Source organism: Triticum dicoccoides, chromosome 2A (assembly GCF_002162155.2).
Source record: "Triticum dicoccoides isolate Atlit2015 ecotype Zavitan chromosome 2A, WEW_v2.0, whole genome shotgun sequence".
Taxonomy (NCBI): domain Eukaryota; kingdom Viridiplantae; phylum Streptophyta; class Magnoliopsida; order Poales; family Poaceae; genus Triticum; species Triticum dicoccoides.
In genome coordinates, this window is record NC_041382.1 from 278,866,137 (window position 1) to 278,889,748 (window position 23,612).

A 23,612-nucleotide genomic window follows, 5' to 3' on the forward strand; every position below is an offset into this window, starting at 1 on the left:
GCTCGCGCGCGCTCTCCCATGCACGCACGCCTGCCAGTGTGTGGCCGCGCCGTTGCCGCTCGCGCCCCGCCCCCAGCTCGCGAACGCTCGCCGCGCCCCGCGTGCCGAGCTGCTGCGCCGCCATTCGCCTACTCCCCCCGTGTCGCCCCGTTCCCTCACCTCCAGTCGGACGAGCCCGCCTCGCCGTGGCCTCTCCCTTGCCGCCTCAGGTGGCCGGCCTCGCCACGCCCATGGCGTGCGCCCCCCTAGCAACCTAGGAAGCGGGCTGGCGCTCGTCGCCCATAACCCGCTGCCCTCACGCCCGCTAAGCCCCCTGCCTATGACACAGGGGCCCCACCCGCAGAATGTGTGTTAAAAAGTAATTAATTTTTTAAAAAATTAATTAAAAGAATTAAATAAATAAATAATAATTAAATTAATTAATTAATTACCTTAATTAACATTGTTTAGTTAACTAATTAATTCTAATTAACCTGCTAACTAAATGTTAACAAATAGTTAGTAAACAGTCTATGACCAGTGGGACCCACATGTTAGTTTGACCCAGTCAACACCTCTGTTTGACTGCTGACGTCAGCAAGCACTATTCTGGATAATGTTGAATTAAAATAATTAAATAAATCCTAAAAATGAATTAAATCTTTCAAAATTAATATAAAATAAACCGTAGCTCGGATGAAAAAACTTTGTACTTGAAAGTTGCTCAGAACGACGAGACGAATCCGGATATGCAGCCTGTTCGTCCGCCACGCATCCCTAGCATACCGAACATGCAACTTTCCCCCTCTGTTTCATGTGTGTGAAAACGCGAAACACCGGGGATATTTTCCAGGATGTTTCCCCCCTTCACTGGTATCACCTCATACCTCGTTAGGTCACCCCTAGCACCGCGTATTGCCATGTTATGCTTTGTGTTGCTTTGATTGCTCTATTATTTATTTTGTTCCCCCTCTGTTACTTCTTTCCAGTAGACCCCGAGACTGCTGGTGAGCCCAGTTCGACTATGGTGTTGACGACCCTTCCTTCTTGCCAGAGCAACCAGGCAAGCCCCCCCCCCTGATCACCAGATATCGCCTATTCTCTCTCTACTGCTTGCATTAGAGTAGTGTAGCATGTTACTGCTTTCCGTTAATCCTATTCTGAAGCATAGCCTGCCATTGTTGCTACAGTTGTTGATACCTTACCTGCAATCCTAAATGCTTAGTATAGGATGCTAGTTTATCATCAGTGGCCCTACATTCTTGTCCGTCTGCCATGCTATACTATTGGGCCGTGATCACTCGGGAGGTGATCACGGGCATATACTTATATACATAGTATATGATACTTGTGGTGACTAAAGTCGGGTCGGCTCGTAGAGTACCCGCGAGTGATTCACGGATTGGGTCCGAGAGGACGTTTGTCCCGACGGCCCTCTGAGTGGATATTTGTGGCGGAGCGACAGGGTAGGTTGTGACCGCCTAGGAGAGAGGTGGGCCTGGCCCTGGTCGGCATTCGCGGTTATTTCAACATAACACGCTTAACGAGATCTTGGTATTTGATCTGAGTCTGGCCATTGGCCTATACGCACTAACCAACTATGCGAGGACAATTATGGGCACTCGACATCATGGTATCAGCCGAAGCCTTCGTGATGTCAGCGATTGAGCGGTGTGCGCCGGGTTGGACTGGAACGCCTGCTCTTGTATAAGGGAGGCTAGGTCTGCTCGCCGGCCGTGTACGCAACGTGCAGGTGTGCAATGGGCGATGGGCCCAGACCCCTGCGCCATAGGATTTAGACCGGCGTGCTGACCTGTCTGTTGTGCCTAGGTAGGGCTGCGACGTGTTGATCTTCCAAGGGCGGGCATGACCCAGGAAAGTGTGTCCAAACAAAGGGGATCGAGCGTGTTGGGAAATGTGGTGCACCCCTGCAGGGAAGTTTATCTATTCGAATAGCCGTGTCCCTCGATAAAAGGATGACCCAGAGTCATACCTTGACCTTATGACAACTAGAACCGGATACTCTATAAAATACACCCTTTTCAAGTGCCAGATACAACCCGGTGACCGCTCTCTCACAGGGCGATGAGGAGAGGATCATCGGGTAGGATTATGCTATGCGATGTTACTTGTTGAACTTACTATCTACTCTCTTCTTCTGCTGCAAGATGGAGGTTACCAGAAGCATAGTCTTTGATAGGACTGGCTATCCCCCTCTTATTCCGGCATTCTGCAGTTCAGTCCACATATGTTGCCCCTTTTTCATTTGATACCAATGCATACATATGTAGTGTAGTTCCTTGCTTGCGAGTACTTTGGATGAGTACTCACGGTTGCTTTGCTCCCCCTTTTCCCCCTTCCTATACTCGATTGTTGTGACCAGACGTTGGAGTCCAGGAGCCAGACACCACTATCGATGACGACTGCTACTACCCGAGAGGTGCCTACTACTACGTGCAGGCCGCTGACGACGACTAGGAGTAGTTTAGGAGGATCCCAGGCAGGAGGCTTGCGCCTCTTTCGATATGTATCCCAGTTTGTGATAGCCTTCTTAAGGCAAACTTGTTTAACTTATGTCTATACTCAGATATTGTTGTTTCCGCTGACTCTTGTGTATTCAAGCTTATGTATTCGAGCCCTCAAGGCCCCTGGCTTGTAATATAAAGCTTGTATTATTTTAATTTGTGTCTAGAGTTGTGTTGTGATATCTTCCCGTGAGTCCCTGATCTTGATCGTACACATTTGCGTGCATGATTAGTGTATGGTCAAATCAGGGGCGTCACATCGCCTTTGCTTGCCTCTTTAGCACCAAAGAGGCAACTGGTACTCTGCGCCCACTGGCGCCCGCCTGGCCTTGGTCGTCATGGCTCACGTCACAGAAACCTCACGAGGTGCCCCTCGTCTTGATCTCTCCGCTCCTCGCGAGCCAGCCTAGTGAGGCTGCCCCTGAGGAGGTCTTGTGTCGTCCGCCTCGTGTGGCTTGGCCCCTCGCGAGGGTCTTGAGTGTTTGCTGATGAAGATGGGCCGTACTAGGCCGCTGGTGGAGTCGCGCCCTGGGCTGCAGGCAGGCAAGTCTAGGTACCCCCGTTCCGAGGACGCCGACACCTTCCAACGGCAAGTTCTTACACTCAGCCTTGTTTCCATCATTCCATTTGGCTCCCTGTGTGATTTTTCTTGTCTTTTGATTCAGTCCGAAGATGAAGGGAAAACTAACTTTCTTCTCACGGGGGAGTCCTCCGACAGCGAGAGGGGAAGACGTCCCACTCAATGCTCCAGGGTCTCGTCCGCTGCCTCGTCCGAGGAGGTGGAGAGGGCTGACTCAGGGGGGTGGAGGAGATTGCTCCATGTCCTTCCTCCGCACGCCTCTGGAGAAGGCGATAATGGGAGGAGGAGGCCGCCCGCACGGACGCAGAGCAGTCGGCCAAGTGCCCCCGCCAGATCATCGAGGACCTCGAGACCCACCGTGGCGGCTGCCGCTTGATGGTTATACCAAGTCCGACTGGGAAGTGGTTGACGATTGCTTGTTTATTGATTTTGATTAATGAAGTCTTCACGGTTGTCCCTTTCCTTGATTCTTGGGCGGCGGGGTGAGGTTTTGCAAGTTTTAGACTTGTGCAAATTCACGTGTGTGTGATGCTATTATCTAAAAGAATACTTCCTCCATTTCTAAATATAAGGTTTCTTTTAGAGATTTTACTACAAACTACGTACGAATTTATATAGGAGTATTAAAGTGTACATTCACTTATTTTGCAACCTATGTAGCTTAAAGTATGGTTAATAGTACAGCTAACTGCTGCCTATAAGCCATTGCTATGTCATGTATAGCCTATCTTATAGCTAATATGTACAATAATTAATTAAAAGAGTGTACTACTTTTTTATTATATGATCCATCTTTCACTCTCACAAAGTGCCTAAGAGCAAATGTAAGAGCAGACTTTTCACCAAAAGCACACTTATCGTATCTCTTCTCTTTTCTTTCCTTCAACTAAACAAAAATATACTAGTTCATTTTTTGAGGTAAATACACCAGAAGTCATAGAACTTGCATGCGACTGTTAGTTTGGTGCACAAACTTGTAAAATACATATTTCTGGTCATCTAACTTGTCACCTCGTTCATATACGGTGCTTCCCATTATACCCAGTCGTATCCATACGCGCGCCAACGTGGCAGGGCCACTGTCAGTGGCTGAGGCCGGTTTGTTGTCAGAAAGGACCCTTACATTTTATTAATTTATGCAGAAAATCCTCAAATAGAATGAAAAAGTAATGGAGAACGAGATGGATTTGAACCAATGACCTGCTGCCCTTCACCTCGCATAGAAAACCACTAGACCAACTAACGTTTGATGTGTCAAATGTACAGTTAGTGCTATTTATTGAACACGTACCGCACTAATTAAAATAGAAATCAAAACGACAAAATTGTGTGATGAAAAGGAGAAGCCCCGGTTCGAAATATTTTTTGAAATAAACGCAGGAGAGCTGCATATTTCATTGATTAGAAGGGGAGGCGAAGGAACGCCGAGTACAGGGTGCAGGCTAACGCATGAGCTTGCGGAAAAAGAAATTGAGAGAAAGCAAAAAGAGGAAATAAAGGGGCTACTCTCACAGAGTTAGATGCCGGCCTCCTGCCAGCGCCCAGTCGCTTGCCTCCGATAGCAGGAGATGCAAGACTTGCCGCGGCGACCACTCCGTGCCGCCGCCAAAAATGCGCATGTTACGCTCCTTCTAAATCCACCAAAAAACCAGGAGGGCAACCGACTTCGCCAGCTTCCGAGTGGCACATCCAGCGTCCATGCAGCCGGATTTAGTTCCGAGACTGCGAAACGGTGCGCCACCATTTCCTATAGCTGACGCGCCCACGGGCATTCCTTCATGAGATGCACCGATATCTCGAGGTTCCGCAAACATAGCGGGCAAAAATAGGAATTGGGCCAATGCCGAGCAAGTAGGCGGTCGGATGTGAGGGTCCGCCATTGGGCGAGTAGCCATGCAAAGGTACGGAGTTTGGGCGGAGCCCGGGCTTTCCAGATCTCCTGACACAGTGGGAAAATAGTGGATCCGATGAAGAAAAGCCTATACGCGGAGGCCGTCGTGTAGACGCCATTTTCTGTTAGCCTCCAGCGGAAGGAATCCATGGTGCCAGGGGAGAGCGGCTGCCGGGAATTGACACACGCCCATAGCCTGACAAAGGAAGGCAACAAGCCGGTGGTCACCCGGCCACGGAGGTCTTGGATCCATCTGCTCCCTAACAGTGCCCGACGCACGGAGTGCACCTTGCGCCTTGAGACCTTGAATAGATCAGGGGCGATCAAGAGCGGCGCGCCCTCGGGCAGCCAGCTATCGTACCAGAAACTGACTCGGTTGCCATCCCCAACGGTGACCGCACATGCCGCCGCAAACATATGTCGTTCCGCAAGTGTCACTGGGACCGGTAAACCCTGCCCGGGGACGACGGAGGTCATTTCCGCCCAAAGCCAGCGGAGGCGGAGCGCCCTGCCGAACCGCTCCAGGTCGACGATACCGAGCCCGTCAAGATCGCGCGGGCGGCAAACGCGGCTCCACGCAACTTTGCAGTGCCCGCCATGGCACACCTCCGCCCCATGCCATAACCATGCACGCCGTAGCCGATCCAGCTCCTTACGAACCCATGGCAGGAGCGCATAGACGGCCGACCAATATATGGTGAAAGCAGTCAGGACGGAGTTGAGGAGAACCAGTCTACCAGCAAGGGTGAGCAGCCTGGCCTTCCAGCGCACTAGGCGTGTGCGGAGCTTGTCCAGCAGCGGCTGCAGGTCCACTTTACGCAAGGTCCGAAGCGACAGCGGCAGCCCCAAAAAATTGCAGGGGAAGCTCTCAACCCTAGCCCTCAGAGGTGAGATCACGTCATGCACGTCCAACTGCTCGCACCTTATGGGGAGGACGACACTTTTCTCGAAGTTTACCTTAAGCCCGGAAGCCAGGCCAAAAGTAGTAAGAATGGAGCAGAGAGCTGCCAGCTCGGTCTTCACGGGGTTGAGGAAGAGAGCAACATCGTCGGTGTAGAGGGAAGCCCGCAGCTGCGACAGCCGACCCTGGAGCTTGGAGATGACCCCTGTGTCCACTACAACATCGAGATGCCGTTGGAGGGGCTCCATGGCGAGGATGAATAAGAACGGCGACAGAGGGTCACCTTGACGCAAGCCGCAACAGTGGATTATGGGCCGGCCAGGTACCCCATTGATCAGAACACACGACGAGGAGGTGGCAAGGAGCATGGAGATTCAATCGCACCATCTCGGACCAAAATTTCGAGCACAGAGCATGTCAAGCAGATATGGCCAGGAGACACTGTCAAAAGCTTTGGCGATGTCGAGCTTGACGAAAAGCATGGCGCGCTTGACACGGTGGAAGTGGCGTGCCATCCCTCGGGCGAACATGAAGTTGTCCTGGATGCAGCGGCCTTTGATGAACACATACTGAGCCGGGCCAACAAGTTTGTCAATCCGCCATGCGAGACGCATCGCAAGCACCTTCATGAACAGCTGTCTAGCTTGACTAATGGTGCGTTGGTTCACTCGCGATACAGTCATATCGTTCTGGAAATCAAAGATCTGCTTGGTAGTAGGGAGTTTTTTCCACAAAAGATTAGTAGACTTCAAAATAGAGTTGCCGATCGTCTGGTGAAATATAGCCGGTCCGAACGAGCTACGGCTGTGTGGCTTGGTTCGGCTCCACCATGTATCGAGGACATTTGGCTCCTCGACTGTAACTCTATTCATATGTAATGAAACTCCCTTTACCCCTGCAAAAAAATCAAATAATTTTTGTTTGATTTTGAATAATTAAATATTTAAAATCTAGATAAAAGGAAATATAGTGTAAAATGAATGTACGTAAATTTTTGGGACAAATCAACTATTTTTTTCAATTAGAACATTTCTAATTTTAAAATCTAGATAAAAGAAAATATAGTGCAGCATGAATGTACATAAATTTCTTTGGACAAATCAACATCATTTTTTTGAGTTTGAATAATTTAAAATTTGAAAATTTAGATATACGAAAATATAGGTCAAAATGAATGTACATAGTTTTTTAGGACAAATGAACGAAATTTTTGTTTGAATGTGAATTATGTACATAAAAGAAAATATACTTCAGAATGAATGCATATAGGTTTCTTTTGGACTGCGCCCTCAAGCTCGAAGCGGGGATTACCTTGTCTCCGTTTTGATTTTACTTTAATTCGCATGGTCTAGTTATATAAAGATAATTTTTTCCATTAAACGCAAGGCTGCAGTTGGTCTGGTGGCTTCTATGCGGGGCGAATCATGGTTGGTCATGGGTTCAAATCCCACTTTGTGCAACAATTATTTTTACTTTTATTTAAGAATTTTCTGCATATAAATAAATAAAATGCAAGGGTGCTATCTGAGAAAAAAAGTGCGTGCGGATTACCACCACCTCAGGCCTTATCATGTTGGCACCCGTAATGATACAGCCGGATACGATAGAAAACACCGTATATAAACAAGAGGACAAGTTAGATGACTAGAAACATGTATTTTACAAATTTATGCACTAAGCTGACCGTCGTGTGCAAGCTCTGTGACTTGTGGTATATTTACCTTTTATTTTTTAGGGCAATGATAGGCGCCGACGGACCGGCCCAAAATTTCGGCGGGTCAACGCGCGCACGTTGGATCGAAACACCCCGTGTCGTTAGATTTTCTCGTCTTCCCGTCCCGAACCTCTGATCTCAACGCACAAAAAAGAAAAGCCCTACACAGCTTGCCGGTCCAACGCGCCGCCCGCTCCTACCGGCCACCGGCGCTCGTCCTCGACTAGCTGCGCCGGCCGCACTCGCCCGACACCATGCTCCATGTTGGATTTAGAAAGTAGATCAAATCGTCGGAGTGTAGGTCCTACGTGCAAAGCTAACTTGCAAGCAAGCATTCAAGCAGCTTAATGGATCTACAGTACCACATGCATGACGAGCTAGCTTCAACTGAATTCGAGTCGTCATTGGAAACTCGAGCGGAAGCTCTCGTAGGCAGATCTGGGCTAGCTACAATAATATCACTCGACGGTTGCAGCTTTTTTGCACGCCGGTTGTAGCTTTTGGACTCGTCGGTGGTATCTTTTTTGTCACTGGTTGCAGCTTCCGTGCTTGACGGTTATAGCTATTTTCATCGCCGGTCGCAGCTTCCGTGCTCGTTGGTTACAACTCTTTTCATGCCGGGTTGTAGCTATGAATTGCACGGTTGCGGCTTCGCCATCACCGGCTGAAGCATTATCGGTTGTAGCATTGGTCTTCACTAGTTCCAGCACCGGCCAACGCCTGGTTCGGCTTCCGTGAAAACACGAGCCTCTATGAAGTTTTTTTCCATTGCCGGTCATCGGTTGAAGCTTTTTTCATCGATGGTTGAAGCTTTTTATATCAATGGTTGTAACTTTTTTTGTTGTACACTGTCTGGTTGAAGCTTTTTTCATCTAGGGTTAAAGCTTTTCTGTCAACGGTTGAAACTTTTTTCATCTACGGTTGAATCTTTTTATATCAATGGTTGTAAGTTTTTCTGTTGCACACTGTCTGGTTGAAGCTTTTTTCATCTAGGGTTGAAGCTTTTCTGTCAATGGTTGAAACTTTTTCCATTGCATAGTGCTTGATTGAAGCTTTTTTCATCTAGGGTCGAAGCTTTTCTGTCAATGGTTGAAACTTTTTCCGTTGCATAGTGCTTGCTTGAAGGTTTTTCAATATAGGGTAGAACCTTTTTTTGTCAACAGTTGCAGCACTGGCCGCCCCTAGTTTCTGCCATATCTGCTTGAAGATTTTCATGGACAGTTTTAGCTCTTTCAGGTGCCGGTTGCAGCTTTGCGGTTGCACAGAGCTTGTTGAAGCACACACGCAGCAAAAAACGCAACGCTAATTTCAGCAAAAAATCTCTCGGGATGTAGCATCGGCGGGGCATGTGGGGAGATACATGCTTGCAGCATTGGGGGAGGGGTGCTCACAAAAGCAGCAGGAGGTCATGCTATCGGTGTTGACAAGCTCATGCTATGCATAAAAGAGAGAGAAGAGAAGCAACAAGGCAAGAGGAAGAAACAAAGCAGAGAAAAAAATAGTTACATGAAGGTCTTTTTTTAGAACAATGTGAAGGAGATAGGAGAAAGGACATCTTTCCCGAAGGCCCATCAAAAGTCACGTGGCCCAATCCGCTTCCCTATAGCAACGCGAGCGAGCGAGGGGCGACCGGCCGAGCGCTCGGCCGGTCGTCCGTAGGGAAACGTTTCCTTATTTTTTATAGCCAGCCGACTCAGTTTTATTGTGCTTGCTCTTATCATGGAATCTGTAAAAAGACTTACTAAACTACTCCCTCTGTCAACTAATATAAGTGTGTTTAGATCATTAAAGTAGTAATCTAAACACTTTTATATTAGTTTAGGGAGGGAGTATTTAGGAAGGGAGGGAGTACCGAGAAACAAGAATCATCACACCCACTAAAAGTTCACCACAGACCAAGAAACGGAGACCAAGATGCAGAGATTTCGATGATGAAAGGAAAGTCAAAAGCAAGAAACACTTTGTCAGTACGAGCAACGACGAAAGTATGAACTTGGAAACTAAATGTACGTCCTGACAGTACATTACTCTAACTTGATCATACTTTATGCTGAAAATACGTTACAAACGCATCCTAATTTGTTTTCTTCCTGCAAAAATTTGCATCTTGTCCTGACAGATACAGATCTATCAAAATCCATAAACCTATCGCAAACCCTGGGCCAGCAAATAAGGAACAGATCGAGTCTGAATGACATTTCAGACATTCAGTATCTGGTTATCATGCCATGCCGTACCCATCCATCCATGGACTTGCCATCTGCCTCTGCAACGCCATCCAGCGCAACGGCATCAACTGAGAGAAGCCACGGATCCGGGGAAGAGAAGAGCGGCTTCAGTTGCTGGAGTTGGGTCCGTAGCACGCGCCGAGGACGGGGTTCCAGAGCCACTGCACCAGGAACCGCCGGCCGTTGACGCCGTTCACGTTGTAAGAGCTGCCGTCGGCTGCGTGGGAGACATTCCCGATGAACCCGCCTGCTCCACCGCCGTCGCCGTAGACCCCGAGGCAGAGGTCGGCGATCTCCGTGGGCGCCGTTGGCGTGTCACCGGCGTACCAGGCGTTCACCAGCGGATTGGTGGCCAGCTCCGCAAGCTCGTGCCCCAGCACGATCACCATCCCGTCCACCCCGGGGTCGCCGTTCGGCGGCCGCAGCACCCCCTGCCCGCTGGCGCCGTACTCCGGCGCGGCGAACGGATACGCACACCTCCCTGGGCACTGCGAGCCGCTGTTACCGACCCACGCGTACGGGACGGTGACCCCGACCACGGACGCGAAGGTGAAGTAGTGGAAGCCGCACATGGCGCGGCAGAACTCCTCCACCTGCACGTCCGGTGAGGAGAGCACCAGGTACACGCCGTTGTACGGGTCGAGCGGCAGAGGGTCCGGGTACGCGACCACGGCGGTGCGGATGATGGACTGCATGTCGATCCGCTTCAGGGAGGCGCCGTGGGAGTAAACGGCGTCGGAGTGCTCCCCGGCGATGGCGAATGTGGCGGTGACATTGGCGCCGGATTGGTCCGTGTAGAGCCGCGGCGTGCGGGCCCACCAGTCGGAGACGGCGGGGAACGGCGCCGGAGCGGAGAGGGAGGCGAGGAAGTCGCGGAGCACAGCCTTCGCCGGGGCCTCCCACCGGCCGTACCAGATGAGGAACAGGTTGGTCGGCGCGCCTGACACGACGGGGCCATGTGGTACTGCATGTCTACCAGCTGGTTCCCGTCCACCAGGTACTCGGGCCTGTACACCGGCGCGCAACGCACGCCGGCGATGGCGGCGGCGAGGAGGAGGGGGAGGAGGGGGAGCAGCGTCCCCATTTTGGGGATTGAGTGGAGTGAAGTGGTAGTGGCAGAGGGTGAGAAGGGGAAGATGGGTTTTGGTGGTTTTCGAGTTTGAATCACAATTCAAAGTTTGGAGTAAATAATTGTGGTAGGACGGTAACACTTTCGTTCGTCTTTGGCTTGGGAAGTCTCGCTCTTAAATTTTCAAAAAGAGAGAGGCCAATGTGCCACCGATCAGCATGTTCGCATCGACATAAATCCGGCTTAAAAATGGACCGGGAATTGGTCGTCCGCGGATGAAAAGTGGACGCGCATTCATTTGGGTCGGCGTGTTGGGTGCTTTTTGTGTCCGCGCCGACCCCAACTGACGGCGGCGGACGAAATGAGTCGCCCCATTGAAGTTGCTTTGATGGGCGTGGGTGTTTGAATTGGACCTCTTTGAATGATTTCAATCAAAAGATAAAAAAAGGGGGAGAAACACCGAATCACAATGTCAATTTATTCTCATCTTGATATTCAGATGCATCCGAAACACAAGACGTTTGATGTTATCAGTTTCTGTACCACTGCCTAAAACAACATGACATGCTAGTAGTACTTTTGCTTTCTCATTTTTTCAAAAATCTAAAATTTTCCGTTTGTATGGCCTTTTACTTTGAAAATGGGCAAATATCGGTTATATCCACATTAAATTATATCTAATTTTGGTTCATAGTATCCAGCTAACCAATGCATGACGGAGAATGAAGTCATACATGTTACGGCATTAATGAGTGCTCTGGCACTTAATTAGGTTCAGTTGTGTAATAGTGATTTTAAAAATAATGTAAGATGTCTCAAAAGCCCTTGTATGAGAAACAATGTAGAAATCGTCTTTTGAAGGAAGATAACTCGTTGATATTTCATTGAAGCTATTCTCGGTGAGATCTTCTTGACGAGATCAACATATCACCCCATAGTGGACACGAGTCGTTAATCTAATAAATTAGTCCTAATTGTATATGAGGTCATATATGGTAAAAACATGGAATGTGGGCTATACAAGGATCAGGAGGTTGTGAGAAAGAATAGCGGTCCGATAAACATGGACGAGAAATCTTGACATGCTCCAACGAGATTGATGAGTGACAGTTTCGGGTACTAACCCAGCCGGCCCACTCTCTTTGGGTTGGGCCGTCAAGCCGCCATTCGTGATCAAGATAGACTCCGGAAGCCGCACGTAGGAGGCGTGGTCAAGACTGTCTCCCCCGAAGACTTGACGTGTACTCCAAGATCTGTGCCGCTGCCGAGCTCATAGCTACCGACCTTTTAACCCTAGATACCCTTTCCTGGCGTGTATATAAGCCGTAGGGTTTAGCCCGTAGAGGGGACATCAACACAAAATCATTCACCTAGTGACGGTTTCCTGAACTGGGGGTACTCACGAGTACCACGTCGTCTCCCGACTAGCTGGATCAGGCCGAGGACCCCCATGGCGGTTCGGTTATGGGCCACTTCGGACATCCCATGCCGCATACAAGGAGAATTCCACAAGACTTGGCGCCCAAGACAAGGACTCCTCTAAACCGTAGGCCTCCGGTGTGTTATATAAACCGAGGCCAGCTAGTCAATAAATAATCTAATATTCATTAGAACGATCTCGTGGTAGATACATGTACTCTATACTGCACCCCATATGAATACAATCAAAAGCAGGACGTAGGGTTTTACCTCCATCAAGAGGGCCCGAACCTCAATAAAATCTTGTGTCCATGTACCATCGCTCCAAGATGCCTAGCTTAGGACCCCTACTACGAGATATGCCGAATATAGAACTGACATTGGTGCTTTCATTGAGAGCCTTCTGGGCGATCGCCATGGATCGGTGGGACGATCAGGTGATATATTTTCAGTTAGATCTATTCCATGCAAATTATCCTTTCTACAGATTACTGCTACTGCTGTGTTCTGGTTTATTCGCAGAAAAATTTAAGTCTCGCTATAGAACGAGATTCGAGGGAATATTTTAATGCCGTACGGGACATGGACGATGTCAAAACGTCGGATTACGTGCGAGAGTTGTCGGGACCACCATCGCTTCATCATCTTGCAGCCGTACACAATACGGTAGCAAGTCCGACCTCCCATGATCATGCCACCCATGCGGCTAGTTTTGTATTGCTTGACACTCCGGAAACTTTTTTCACGGCGCAGTCATCAACTGTGACGCCCCCGATTCAATCGTACACTAATCATGCACGCAAATGTGTACGATCATCACAACACAACTAATCATTCACGGCGCAGTCATTCAGGGGAAGATATCACAACACAACTCTAAAAACATAAATAAGTCATACAAGCATCATAATACAAGCCAGGGGCCTCGAGGGCTCGAATACAAGTGCTCGATCATAGACGAGTCAGCGGAAGCAACAATATCTAAGTACAGACATAAGTAAACAAGTAGCCATAGATGGCTAACACAACCTGGGATATAGATCGAAAGAGGCGCAGGCCTCCTGCCTGGGATCCTCCTAACTACTCCTGGTCGTCATCAGCGGGCTGCACGTAGTAGTAGGCACCTCCAGTGTAGTAGGAGTCCTTGTTGAAGGTGGCGTCTGGATCCTGGGCTCCAACGTCTGGTTGCGGCATCCGAGAAGAAGAGGAAAACGAGGGAAAGAGGGAGCAAAGTAACCGTGAGTACTCATCCAAAGTACTCGCAAGCAAGGAGCTACACTACATATGCATGGGTACATGTGTAAGGAGGCCATATCAGTGGACTGAACTGCAGAATGCCAGAATAAGAGGGGGATAGCTATTCCTATTGAAGACTACGCTTCTGGCAGCCTCCGTCTTGCAGCATGTAGAAGAGAGTAGATTGAAGTCCTCCAAGTAGCATCTCCAAGTAGCATCTCCAAGTAGCATCTCCAGTAGCATCGCATAGCATAATCCTACCCGGCGATCCTCTCCTCGTCGCCCTATTAGAGAGCGATCACTGGGTTGTATCTGGCACTTGGAAGGGTGTGTTTTATTAAGTATCCGGTTCTAGTTGTCATAAGGTCGAGGTACAACTCCAAGTCGTCCTGTTACCGAAGATCACGGCTATTCGAATAGATTAACTTCCCTGCAGGGGTGCACCACATAACCCAACACGCTCGATCCCATTTGGCCGAACACACTTTCCTGGGTCATGCCCGGCCTCGGAAGATCAACACGTCGCAGCCCCACCTAGGCACAACAAAGAGGTCAGCACGCCGGTCTAAATCCTATGCGCGCAGGGGTCTGGGCCCATCGCCAATTGCACACCTGCACGTTGCGTACGCGGCCGGTGAGCAGACCTAGCAACCTCCATTACAAAGGAAGTTGCGTTAACGCAGTCCAACCCGGCGCGCGCCGCTCAGTCGCTGACGTCAAGAAGGCTTCGACTGATACCACGACGCCGGGATACCCATAACTACTCCCACATAGATGGTTAGTGCGTATAGACCAAATGGCCAGACTCAGATCAAATACCAAGATCTCGTTAAGCGTGTTAAGTATCCGCGAACGCCGAACAGGGCCAGGCCCACCTATCTCCTAGGTGGTCTCAACCTGCCCTGTCGCTCCGCCACAAAGATCCACACAGAGGGCCGTCGGGACAAAGGTCGTTTCAGCCCCCAATCCGTGAATCACTCGCGGGTACTCTTTGAGCTGACCCGACTTTAGTCACCATCTGTATAGTATGTAAGTATGTATAATATATACCCGTGATCACCTCCCGAGTGATCACGACCCTATAGTATAGCAAGGCAGACTGACAAGAATGTAGGGCCAATGATGATAAACTAGCATCCTATACTAAGCATTTAGGATTGCGGGTAAGGTATCAATGACTGTAGCAACAATGACAGGCTATGCATCAAAATAGGATTAACGGAAAGCAGTAACATGCTACACTACTCTAATGCAAGCAGTATAGAGGAGAATAGGCGATATCTGGTGATCAAGGGGGGGGGGCTTGCCTGGTTGCTCTGGCAAGAAGGAGGGGTTGTCAACTCCGTAGTCGAACTGGGCAGCAGCAGCGTCGGTCTCGTGGTCTACCGGAGAGAAGAGGGGGAAGAAACAATGAATACAATGCAAACAAATGCATATCGATGCATGACATGACAAGTAACGATGCTAGGTGTGCCCAATCGCGGTAGTAGGTGATACCGACGAAGGGGGGAAACATCCGGGAAAGTATTCCCGGTGTTTCACGTTTTCGAACAGATGAACCGGAGGGGGAAAGTTGCGTGTTTGATATGTTAGAGGTGTGTGGTGGACGAACGGGCTGCGTATCCGGGTTCGTCTCGTCGTTCTGATCAACTTTCATGTAGAAAGTATTTTCATCCGAGTTACGGATTAAAAGATATGATTTTCTAAAGATTTAAATCATTTTCAGGAATTTAGTTAATTATTTAAATCCAACATTATCTAGAATAGTAAATGATGACGTCAGCATGACATCAGAGTGATGTCAGCATGTCAACTGGTCGGTTGACCAGTCAAACCAGACAGGTGGGTCCAGTGGGACCCACATGTCATTGACAGGGTACTAACAGGGTTTTAAAACTAACTAAATAGGCTAATTAGTGGGTGGGGCCCGGTAGTCAGCGAGAGATTAGGTTTTATTTAACTTATTTAATTAATTAGCCAATTATCTATTTATTTTATTTGTTTATGGCATGGGCCCCGCATGTCAGTGCCACTGGGCTGCCCCATCAGCACGTTGACTGGGTCAATCCAGTCAACGAGGCCCCCATGGCCCACTGGCAGTGACCCAGGGGGTGGGGGCCGCCTAGCCACGTCGGCGGACGGCGCCGGAACGACACCGGCGAGGCAAAACGCGGCGGCGCAGCTCGGGCGAGCGTCGGATTTCGCCCATGGGGCACCAAATCGAGCGTGGCCAGGCCCTCTGGAACGGCCTCTTCGCGCCACGTCCGGTGGAGGGGAGCACGTCGGCGGGGGTGGCCGGAATCGAGCGCTACAGGCTCGACAGCGGCGAGGTGGTTCGGGCGTGAGAGGAAGACGGCGACGCAGCACGCGTCGGGGCTGACGGGAAGGCTAGGGCGGAGCTGCGCGATGCGCTGAGCACAAAGGGCTCGGCCCCGTGGCCATTTGGTCACCGGAAGGGCGCCCGCGACGCGCGCAGGCGGCGGCGCAGTCGGGTCCCTGGCGGGAAACACGCTAGAAGGCACGGGGAGGCTAGTGCGCGGGCGCGTAGGGCTCCGGTGAGCATTAGGAGCACGATGCCGTGCTCAGGCGAGCACGACAGAGGCCATGGCCACGGTGGCGAGGCGATCCGCGGTGACCTGCTCACGGCAACGGCGACGGGGCAACTACGGTGCGCGAGGGGGCTAACGAAGATGGCCAGGAGATGGGGAGCTCACCGTGCGGCACGCAAGATGGCCCTTGGGTGGCTTAGTAGCTGCAGAAGGCGTCGCCGGAGTTGATGAAGAACGCGGCAGCCGGAGACGTGGACGAAGGGGATCCGGTGATTCGGGGCTCCCCCGCTCCAGTTGAGGCCTCCGGTGGACAAGGAAGACGATGGAGGCGTCGACGGACACGCAGGCGCGGCGAGGCGATGGCTGTGGCCGCGCGATTCACGGCGGCGGTTCCATGGCGGTGTTCGGGCGTGGTGGGGGGAACGCGGAGGAGAGCGCGGTGGGTCTGGAGGGGAGAAGGAGAGGCGCGGGGGCCGAGGGCGAGTGTGGGGGCGAGTGGGAGGCGGGATCGAGGAGGCGATGGGGGGGGGCGGCGAGGGGGGTCCGATGGCGACCGCGCCCTGTAGCGGCGCGGAACCGAGGAACAGGGAGAGGGTGCGGTGCGGGGAGTTGGGCCTGTTGGGTGGCTAGCTGCTGGCCAGCTGGGCCTTTCGGCCCAGGGGGGAAGGGGGGGTTTTCTTTATTTTTCCCTCTATTTGTTTTTCCTCTTAGTATTTTCTTTATTATTTCTTTTCTGTTTAAATTCATTTAAAAGTATTTAGGCATCTTATAAAAATGTGTTTACTTCACCATAATTACCGATGCAATATTTGGCAACCCTCGAACATTTTTGTTTTGACTTTTGAAAACTTTGGGTGTTTGTCGCTAATTCATTTTTGAATTTGCAAGGGTTTTGAACTACCACTTGATTAGCAACAGTAACGTAGATGACATGGCATCCTTAGGAGAGTTTTACTGTAGCATGAATATCCGGGCGTTACAAATCTCCTCCACTATAAGAAATCTCGTCCCGAGATTTAGGAGGTAGAAGGAAAGAGTGCGGGGTATTCATCACGCAGATGATCCTCTCGTTCCCAAGTGGCTTCATCTTCAGAATGGTGCGACCATTGAACTTTGAGGAACTTGATCGCCTTCTGACGTGTGCGGCATTCAGCTTGGTCGAGAATGCGGACCGGATGCTCTTTATAGGAGAGGTCCTGTTGCAATTCGAGCACTTCATGATCCACTCCTCGGATTGGGTCCTTGAAGCAACGGCGAAGCTGTGACACGTGGAACACATCATGAACCTGAGAAAGGTTTGGCGGAAGTTCCAGTTGGTATGCCACCTTTCCACGCCTTTCGAGAATAGTGAATGGGCCAATATAGAGAGGAGCTAGTTTGCCCTTGATCCCGAAGAGGTGAGCACCCTTCATTGGTGTAACTCGAAGATAGGACTTTTCGCCAGTTTGATAGACCATGTCCTTATGTTTACAGTCATACTGACTCTTCTGACGTGACTGAGCAGTCTTGAGATGCTCGCGAATAATGCGGACTTGTTCTTCGGCATTTTGGATAACATCCGGACCGAAGAGTGGACGTTCCCCAGTTTCTGACCAGTTCAGAGGGGTTCAGCACTTTCGTCCATATAACACTTCGAAGGGGGCCATCTTCAGGCTTGCTTGATAGCTATTGTTATAAGAAAACTCAGCATACGGGAGAGATTCCTCCCATTTCTTGCCGAAGGAAATAACACAAGCTCGAAGCATGTCTTCGAGAATTTGGTTGAAACGTTCAACTTGCCCTTGCTACTGCGGATGAAACGCAGTACTGAATGACAGATGAGTTCCCATAGCTTCTTGGATACTTGCCCAGAATCTTGAAGTGAATAAGCTGCGACGGTCCAAACTGATAACCAGTGGAATACCGTGAAGCGAAACAATTCTGGACATGTAGAGAGTTGCAAGCTGACTAGCAGTGATCGTTTCTTTGACCGCCAGAAAATGTGCAACCTTAGAAAGCCGGTCAATGACGACAAGAATAGCATCATTAACTTTTTGTGATTTGGGAAATCCAGTGACGAAGTCCATCTCGACATGGTCCCATTTCCATTCAGGAATAGAGATAGGTTGCAGAGTTCCAGCAGGCCTTTGATGTTCGGCTTTGATACGACGGCAAATGTCACATTCAACAACATAACGAGCAATGTCTTGCTTCATGTTAGACCACCAGAATCTCTGGCGGATGTCTTGGTACATCTTTGTACTACCAGGATGGATACATAGAGGCGTATCATGAGCTTCTTTCATAACCTCCTGAGTCATATTCAGGTTTTCCTTCTTACACGGCACCACTAGGCGGCCTTTGAAGTACAAGGCGCCATCATCAGCAATAGTGAAGAATGATGGCTTTCCTTCTTTGAGGTCGCGCTTAATCTTGTGGACTTCAGAGTCATATCCCTGTAATGTCTTGATGGAGCTCACGAGATCGGGTTCGATAGCCAGGGTATAGAGGGAACCCTTGGAAACAACACGGAGATTCATCTTGCGAGACTCCTCAGGAGGGGGAGCGAGTGCAACCGGAGGAACAATATGGAGGTTCAGCTTTGTGAATTCTTCAACAAGTGAGGGCTGAACTTTGTGAATCTGGAGGTGGTTGCAGTAAGACTTGCGGCTCAAGGCATCAGCCATTACATTAGCCTTGCCTGGTGTATAGAAAATACCCAAGTCAAAGTCTGCAACAATCTCCATCCATCTCTGCTGACGGAGGTTCAGGTCTGGCTGAGTAAACAGATACTTCAGACTTTGGTGGTCGGTGAAGATCTCGCAATGATTACCGAGAAGGTAATGTCGCCACTATTTCAGTGAATGGATAACAACAGCAAGCTCGAGGTCGTGAACTGGGTAGTTCTCTTCGTGAGGGCGCAATTGTCGAGAGGCATAGGCAATCACTTTGCGCTCCTGCATTAGGACACAGCCTAATCCTTGACGGGAAGCGTCGCAGTAAATGACGAAGTCCTTCTTAGTATCAGGTGGAGCTAGTACTGGGGCATAAGTCAACTTGTCTTTGAGTGCCTGGAAGCTTTCCTGACATTTGTCTGTCCATTGGAACTTGACGCCCTTATGCAATAGGTTAGTCAGGGGCCTGGCGATCTTGGAGAAGTTCTCGACGAATCGACGGCAATAGCTGGCGAGACCGAGAAAACTTCTGACTTGCTTAACGTTCTTCGGAGGAGTCCAATCAAGAATAGCCTGGACTCGTTCAGGGTTGACGGCAATACCATCCTTAGAGATGACATGCCCGAGATAGGTTACTTCGGGAAGCCAGAATTCACATTTGGAGAACTTGGCGTATAGTTGATGCTCTCGTAGCTTTTCCAGCACAAGACGAAGATGTTCAGCATGTTCCTCTTCATTCTTGGAAAATACCAGAATATCATCCAGATAAACCACGACTAACTTGTCGAGGTAATCCATGAATATATAGTTCATCAGGCGAGAGAAGGTGGCTGGAGCATTGGTTAAGCCAAAAGACATGACGGTGTACTCGTATGAACCATATCGAGTCACAAAGGCAGTCTTTGGGATATCCTCTTCACGAACACAGATCTGATGGTAACCCAACCTCAAGTCGAGTTTAGAGAACACTGATGAACCAGCCAGTTGATCATACAGATCATTGATCTGAGGCAGAGGATACTTATTCTGAATTGTAGCTTGGTTTATAGGATGGTAGTCTTGGACCAATCGGTTTGTCCCATCCTTCTTCTTGACAAAGAGAGAAGGTGCTCCCCAAGGAGAGCAACTTGGGCGAATGAAACCACTGCGAAGAGACTTATCGATTTCCTCCTTAAGCTCAAGGAGTTCATGCGGCGGCATCTTGTAGGGTTGCTTGGCTATAGGAGTGGTGCCTGGTTTCAAGTCGATGACGAATTCGACAGCTCTAGCAGGGGGAATCCCTGGGAGTTCTTCAGGAAAGACGTCTAGGAATTCACGCACGACGGGAATGTTTTCAATGCCCTTGAGTGGTGCAGCGTTCAATGCGTTTAAGGCATAAAGCTTGGCCTCGGCATTCTGAACCAGATGAGCATCGTAGCTAATTATTTCATCAGAAGGGTGTAGCAGATGGACGGTCTTAGTGGCACAAACAATAGAAGCAGTATGCTCCTTTAACCAATCCATTCCCAGAATGAGGTCAATGTTAGACGACTTCAGGATAATGGGCGAGGCGCGAAATTCCAACCCTTCGATTTCCACAGGGACGTCGATGCCAACCATGGAGGTCTGACATTGTCCCGCGGGGTTTTTTACCACTACCGAAGTGTTCATCTGCCCACATCTAACATCGTGCTTGTATGCAAAATCTTCTGACATGAATGAATGCGATGCACTTGTATCAAATAAAACGGATGCTGGTACTGAATTTACGAGGAGTGTACCCATCACAGTAGCAGGCTGGTCTTGGGCTTCGTTCAAATCAACGTGGTTGGCATGAACACGACCATAAGACTTGGCATTGTTGTTGCGGGGCGGGTTGTTTCCACGGCCAGCTGCTGGAAGGGCCAGTTGATTCTGGTTCTGATTCTGATAGCAGTTCCTGGCAAGGTGACCTGGTTGACCACACTTGTAGCACAGACCATTATTGGGAGTGGGAACAGGTGCTCCGGGTGGTGGAGCTGGAAGCCTTGGCTGCCTAGTTGGAGCAGCCGGCAGACGAGGTGCAGCATAAGACTGCCTTGGGGCAGGTGCATTTGGATGGTACATGCTGTTCGGGATCCATATCTTGCGCTTCTGCGAGGGCGGGCCCGAAGATGAGCCTGTGTCACGGTTGCGCCTCTGAGAGCTCTGGTGTTCCTGCAGACCAGTCTCGACATTGATGGCCTTGTTCACCAAGGTGGCGAAATCGGCAAAGTCATGCACTAGAAGTGCGAGCTTGATGTCAGCTTGAAGGCCTTCACGGAACTTCTCCTGTCTGCGAGCATCAGTTGCAATGTCTTCTTCAGCATAGCGGGATAAGTCCAGAAACTCCCGTTGATAAGCTTCCACAGTTTTGTTGCCCTGGGTGAGGTTGCGGAACTCACACTTCTTCCTGTCCATGATCCCCTGAGGAATGAAGCGGGCACGAAAGGCAGCTTGAAAGTCTGGCCAGGTGATGATTGTCCCAACTGGCAGAGTACACCTGTGGCTGTCCCACCATTGAGCTGCGGGTCCCTTCAGAAAGAAGGAAGCAAAGGTGACATAGCGGGCAGGGGCTACTTCAGCAGACTCCATCTCATAGGTGATGTCACGGAGCCAGTCATCAGCATCCAGCGGCTGAGTTGAGCTGCGGTACACGGTTGGGTTGAGGCGCATGAAATCCTGTAGAGTTACTTGGGCTGGCTGCTCGTTCATATTGGGACGAGGGAACTGAGCCATCACATTCTCCATGAACTGGCGATTCATCTCGAGCGGTTGGACCATACCAGCCATGTACTCAAGCGGTGGTGGGGCGTTGCCGCCACGACCACGACCAGCTGGTCTAACCATCTTGTTAATATATAACAGGGGTAGTTCAGTATTGAGAAATTTGCATAGACAAGAGTCATTCATGATGAAACATGCATAATGAAAAGAGCACGACAGATACCACATAGCTAGTCGGCATAACTTACAAAAGGGGTCGGACATAGAGTTCAGTACACAGAGTTCAGTGCACAGAGTTCAGTACATAGACTAAGTCATCATAGGCGGCACGCAGGCTCGCGAATGCATCTAATACTAATGAGCAAGACTACATCAGTCCCAGGAGGTACTGTGAAGGTAGCTGTAGCCTGACAGCTGGTAGTGAGGCAATGGATAGTCCTCCACGTCAGTGGTCTGGGGGCCGCAGATACTCTGGTGTAGAACCCGACGCTCAGGTGGCAGAAGAGGACCAAGTGCGGGAGAGTAGCCTCCCACCTCTGGCCATCCGACACCATGGGGCATCACGGTCCTGGCTGGGTAGATCGCAGAACGCGGCAGCTGTCCAGACCAAACAAAGGGGTGCAGCAGCGTCAGAGCCCTGTAAAGGTGCTGACGAGTGGTGTACAACTCGTGGCGAAGAGCTCTGTTAGCTCGGTCCAGCCCATCAGCATGCAGAACCAGGCGCTGATGGTGGAAGGGCTCTCGGGTGATGGTGGAGTAGGCGGCAGTGTAGTATCCCTCCGCACCAACGTCAGATGCGATAGGAATGTGTCTGAAAGGGGAAGTGTCCAACGCCTGATACTCTCCACGAAGACGTGTTAGAGCAGCATGAGCAGCATCGTGGACTGCCATCTCGATGGTCACTCCAACACCATGAGCGGTGTGCAGCACGGTAGTGGACTCATACTCCCGAGAGTAGAGGTGGACGATGGCACGGTACTGCTCCTGGTTAAAGTCCTGGTACTCCTCATAGACGGTGTACTCAGGGTGCCAGCGATAACCCAGATAGGTCATCATCTCAGCTAGCACAGCAGGTGATCCTGGGGCACCAATGGCCGCAGTGTGGCGCACGACCTGCCTCATGGGTTCCATCTGAAAACAAAGATGTTTCAATGAAGTCAAATGACAATATGGGCACTATTTGAAATACTATCTTACAGAATAACTATGGCTTATCCAACTTTGGGGTGAACGTGGTAACGGGATCCTAATGTCAGAGTTAGTAAATTTGTTTAACCCGAGTAGGAGAGAGTTCAGAGCCCCAGAGTAAAGGTCGAGAAGTAAAAGATCCTAATACCACCCAATGGCGACGTGGGCCCATAAGGCACACAGCCATGTTAGTAAAAGTTTTTGCAATGTCTAGACTCGACTTCGGCCAAGGAGTGTGGAAGGGGGATTCCTACAGGCAATCGACTCTGATACCAACTTGTGACGCCCCCGATTCAATCGTACACTAATCATGCACGCAAATGTGTATGATCAAGATCAGGGACTCACGGGAAGATATCACAACACAACTCTAAAAACATAAAAAAGTCATACAAGCATCATAATACAAGCCAGGGGCCTCGAGGGCTCGAATACAAGTGCTCGATCATAGACGAGTCAGCGGAAGCAACAATATCTGAGTACAGACATAAGTAAACAAGTAGCCATAGATGGCTAACACAACCTGGGATACAGATCGAAAGAGGCGCAGGCCTCCTGCCTGGGATCCTCCTAACTACTCCTGGTCGTCATCAGCGGGCTGCACGTAGTAGTAGGCACCTCCAGTGTAGTAGGAGTCCTCGTCAAAGGTGGCGTCTGGATCCTGGGCTCCAACGTCTGGTTGCGACATCCGAGAAGAAGAGGAAAACGAGGGAAAGAGGGAGCAAAGCAACCGTGAGTACTCATCCAAAGTACTCACAAGCAAGGAGCTACACTACATATGCATGGGTACATGTGTAAGGAGGCCATATCAGTGGACTGAACTGCAGAATGTCAGAATAAGAGGGGGATAGCTATTCCTATTGAAGACTACGCTTCTGGCAGCCTCCGTCTTGCAGCATGTAGAAGAGAGTAGATTGAAGTCCTCCAAGTAGCATCTCCAAGTAGCATCTCCAAG

The 23,612-nt window shown here is 50.0% G+C and overlaps 1 pseudogene; it reads right to left on the reverse strand.

Annotated features, from left to right (window-relative positions):
• Nucleotides 1-9,555: 9,555 nt before the first annotated feature.
• Nucleotides 9,556-10,952, reverse strand: LOC119359333 (annotated as a pseudogene).
• Nucleotides 10,953-23,612: the final 12,660 nt, after the last annotated feature.